The sequence below is a fragment of the Protopterus annectens genome, chromosome 1.part1 (genome assembly GCF_019279795.1).
Source record: "Protopterus annectens isolate FY-2018-M chromosome 1.part1, PAN1.0, whole genome shotgun sequence".
In the NCBI taxonomy this organism is placed as follows: Eukaryota; Metazoa; Chordata; order Ceratodontiformes; family Protopteridae; genus Protopterus; species Protopterus annectens.
In genome coordinates this window covers 1507401079-1507406236 of record NC_056726.1, presented here as the reverse complement: position 1 = coordinate 1507406236, position 5158 = coordinate 1507401079, and positions in this window count along the sequence as shown.

The following is a 5158-nucleotide window of genomic DNA, read 5'->3' as shown; positions in this document are numbered from 1 at the left end:
TTCTTTATCATCCTTGTCTGCTGCACATCTTTCCTAGCTCAGTCCCTCTGTCTAGCCAATCAGTACAACTCCTTTCATCCCTCCTTAATGTTCAACCTGTCATACAACTCTTCATATTCCCCATCCTTAGCCTTTGCCACCTCACTCTTGCCCATGCACCTCATCTCCTCACACTCCTGTCTACTTTCCTCATCTCTCTGATAACCCCACTCCTTCTTCCACCACCACTTTCTCTGTGTACTGTCCTGTAATTCCTCAGTCCATCAACAGGTGTCCTTGTACTCCTTCTTCCATCCACATGTCACACCAAGCACCTTTCTAGCCATCTCCCTTACTAGCTCTGCTCTATTTACCCAGATAATTGGTAAATCTTCACTGACACACAGTGCCTGTCTTAACTGTTCCCTGAACTCCACCTCACAATCACCCTTTTCCAGTTCCCACCATTTGATCCTTGGTGCTGTCCTCACACTCCCCCTCTTCTTGATCACCAACATCATCTTACAGACCAACATTCTATGCTGCCTAACTACACTTTCCCCTGTCACCACTTTACAGTCTCCAATCTCCTTCAAACTGGCCCTCCTACATTGGATATATTCCACCTGTGTGCATCTTCCTCCACTCTTGTATGTCACCATATGCTCCTCCCTCATGTTATAGTATGTATTCACCACACCAAGAATCCAAAACAATGTCCAGCAGTGACAGGACCCAGAACTTGTTGACACAAAAACAGTTGTTATAAAAACACAGCCTTTAATTGACTAAAAAACAGTGAACAAAATGTAAAACAGTGAACAAAATGTAAAACAAGCACTTTCGCTCGGTCATTACCGAGCTTCTTCAAAGTACAAAATGCTTTGTGCTTAATTAACGGATGTTAAATACTAAATCAAATAATCAGATAATCACATGACCCTCCTAACTCATTCTTCTTTAATTAGGACCACGCCTTGTTGAGTAGAAAGAAGGAAAAATGCCTGCTTAGTAAACATAATAAAATATGTATTATCTAAAAACTGAAGGTTAGACACTAAAAGACTAAAAAATGCCTAAGCGTTACCCCTATCTCCATGACCAATGTTGGGATGTCTTTGCTCTCAAGTTCTAAAAATAATCATAGATGAGCTAACTCTTCCAAAACCTTGTAAATCATAAATAAGGTAACTGTAAAAAATAATCAAGTTCATATTGCAAATCTCAAACAACATATAAAATGTTCATACCTAATTTTGTCTTATAAAAGAGCCGATCTTAACTTTAGGACACTACAAATATTTATATTTTCATTTAGGCCAGGGGGCCTACCTGCATCTAACTTAAGTTGCCAGTATAGTTATCGATACTCTAGCCTGGCCTCCCAATTACCACCCCTTATGTCAGGTGTTACTTGCTCTAAAACCATAAACTTTAGCTCCATATTTTTACAAACTTGTAAATGCTTGAAAAAGGCATTGTTTTCCTTGCCTTTAGAAACATCATAAAGGTGTTCATAGACCCTTATCCTCAAAGGTCTCTCCATTTTTTCCACATAAAAACTGTGACAGTGCATACATAACCCTAAGTAAACCACTCCCTTAGTTCCACAATTGAATTATTTAGTGGAATTGAATCTAAATTTCCTAGAGGGAATATAAATTGTGTCGTGGTCAATCATAGCATTGCAATGTTTGCAACTACCACATTTGCGGGTACCTAATCTTGTTTTACCTGTTTCAAGCCCAGAATTTCCTTTCATCTCAAACAGTTCTTTTAGATTAACGTCTCTTTTCCTTACAAAATGAGGACAATCCGGAACAAATTGTTTTAGTTCATCATGTAAAGTGAGTATAGGCCAGTGTTTGGATATAATCTGTTCTACCTTATGAGAACTGGCTGAAAAATTGTGAATAAAATTGTTTTTCACTTCTGGTTGTTCCGCTCGTACCTCTTTATCAAAGGTGGTGAGTCGAGCTCCTAATAAGGGGGGGGTGTTTCAATTCCCTATTTTCCAAGACCTCTTGACTCAAACAGTCTATCAAGGACGTGGGATACCCTTTCTCTACAAACAATGTCTTAAGGGTGTGTACTTCATCAATAAAACTTTCAAGGGAGCTAGACATTCTAGATTCTCGAATGAGCTGCCCTTTAACTATACCCTTTTTCTGTTAAAAGGGGTGCTCATTGTCATAATGGATGTAAGAGTTAGAAAATGTGACCTTCCTAAATAACTTTGATTGAAAACTTTGGATAACATAATCTTTAAATAAAGTCACATCTAGATAATTTAATTTGTCGTGATCAATCTTATAATTAAAACTCAAAAACTCCATGCTGATGTTAATATGGTTCACAAAGTCTTTTAGGTTTTCTTCTGTGCCTTCCACAACAAACAAATGTCGTCAATGTACCTCCTGTAGTGTGCTATGTGTTCGGACCATTGACTTGCAAAAATATAATTATGCTCCCATTAATATAACACAACGTTAGCATATAGTGAAGCACACGGGGCCCCCATTTCAACTCCTTTCCTCTGACGATAAAACTCACCATTGAAATAAATGAAATTGTTCTCAAGGACAATTTCCATAAATTCCAAAACCAAGTTGATGGTCATGTTGTCCAGACCAGCTTCTGTTACTAAAACTTCTCTGAACCATTCCAGGCCTGTTTGGTGGGGAATACTTGGAAAGAGCTCAACAATGTCTATAGTAACCATAAACAGATGTGGGTTAAACATCTGTTGGTCAATTCCTTTTAAAAAGTCCCACGAGTCTTTGAAAATGTGCTCAATGGAAGATAGAAATCTTTTCACACTAAAGTCTACAAATTTTGCAAGAGTTCAGTGATACATCCTGCACCTGCAACAATTGGCCTAAATTTAATTGGCTCAAGACTTTTGTCAGTCTTAGGAATGCCGAAGATGACCGGAATTTTTGGTTTGTCAACATGTAAAAAATTGTATAGACGTTCATTAATCACCCCTTGCAGTAAATGGTCATATAAAAGAAAACTAATTTTTGAATGTGCAATATTAATTTCATTTATTGAGACTAGTTCATATTGGTCTGTTTCTTGTAACATACTTTGTAAATAAGAGTCATAATTGACCGTGTACATCAGCACTACACCCCCTCCCTTATCGGGTTTCATTTCCCTACACACTTCCTGTTTCAAATAGTCAATTAGTTTCATCTCTCTGATGTTCAGGTTAGTGGGGTACGTGTTGGACTTACTACGCTCAATGTTCCTAATGTCCTTTTCCACAAGTTCCTCAAAAACCTTAAGGGAAGGGTGGGTAGGGGGGTTAAATGTGCTAAACCTTGTTAACCCCAAATTCATATTGTTTTGTCCTTTAAAGAATAAAGTGAGATTCAACTGTCTAATAAACATTTTCAAATCTATCAATGTATTAGTCAGATTTGAAGGACGGGAGGGGACAAAATGAAATCCTCGGGAAAATAAATCAAAATAGTCCTGGGTAGGTACCATCTCCGTAAAGTTAAAAATGGTAAAGTTACCCTTTCTACAAACAACTTGTTTATTACAAACATTCTGTGGATCTGTGTTAAGAGTCAAAATTCCTCCAGGGTCTATTTCTGGGAATTGTTCCATCTCTGGTGTTGGTACCTCAGTCCCCTCCCCCCTCTGACAGGGGGATGCTGAAAATCCTGAAAGGAGTGCTTTCTTCCCTTCTCTGCAATTCTCTCATTTCTTCTAAGGGGCTCAGTCCCCAGTCTAGGGTAATTACCATTGTTGTTAGTTTCATCCACTCTGTCTGAAAATACAGTGTTTACATTGTTCTTCCATCCCCCCCTTCTGGGGGTCGGATAAGCTGTCCCCTCCCTGTATTCAATAAGGTCCCTTTCTAATTTCTTAACTTTTCGATTCAAGATTTTGTTACAATATTGGTCCACTTCATAAAAACCTTCAGTTTTTAGATATACATATTTTATTATGTTTGCTAAGCAGGCCTTTCTCCTTCTTTCTACTCAACAAGGGGTGGTCCTAATTAAAGCAGAATGAGTTAGGAGGGTCATGTGATTATTTGATTATTTGATTTAGTATTTAACATCCGTTAATTAAGCACAAAGCATTTTGTACTTTGAAGAAAAGCTCGGTATTGACCGAGCGAAAGCGCTTGTTTTACATTTTGTTCACTGTTTTACATTTTATTCACTTGTTTTTAGTCAATTAAAGGCTGTGTTTTTATAACAACTGTTTTTGTGTCAGCAAGTTCCGGGTCCTGTCACTGCTGGACATTGTTTTGGATTCTTGGTGTTTGCTTACTTTCTACTTCATGGTTTTGTTTTGTCCATGGCAGAAGGAATGGAACAAGCGAGTTTTTTTGGAGACACTTACACTTCTTAAGGATGACTCCGATGGTGCCCCTGTAACTCGGGGCAAATTTAAACAGGTTGTGGCCCTTTTGACTCAACTAACCAACAGCATTAATGAGCGAACTATGGACTCTGCCTTAGGGTTGCCTGGCAACCAATTACAGCTTCCAGACCAACGAAGGAAGCATGTCATTACCCACGTGCTGAATGCGACCAACAACGCGTAGGAGGAACTTCCTGGTAACACTCCACAGAGCAATGGTATAATTTTCACATCACTACCAAGAGCAGGTGCGACACACAGAAACAAAGCGGATAACAACTATAGGGATTTTAACTTTGGTGTTTGGGCTGGTCATCAGTTCCACTTCAAACAAGGTACTGTAAAGTCAAGTTTTAACGAAAACATTGAAGAGAACTTTAATGGTTTAAGAGACAAACTGTACGCATTTAAGAGTAACCAACTTGAGATAGATTATCTCAAGGAATGCGTACAAGTTAAGTGGGTCCCTAAAGGCCTTCGACTATATAAGTTTCCTAACAACGCTCAACCAGGGACTGCTTTTTATGATAAACTGTGTGATATTTTTGATAAAGCTGGCTTAGAGATGTTAAAATTGATGATTACTGAATATGAAACAAAAGCTGATATTTTACTGAAGGAGCTAAATGTTTTAAATGAAAATGTGACTAATGACAATAATTTTGCTAGTGTTAGGATGAATTATGACAATGTTTTTTATGAAGTGGACCTATATTGTAACAAAATCTTGAATCAAAAAGTTAAGAAATTAGAAAGGGACCTTATTGAATACAGGGAGGGGACAGCTAATCTG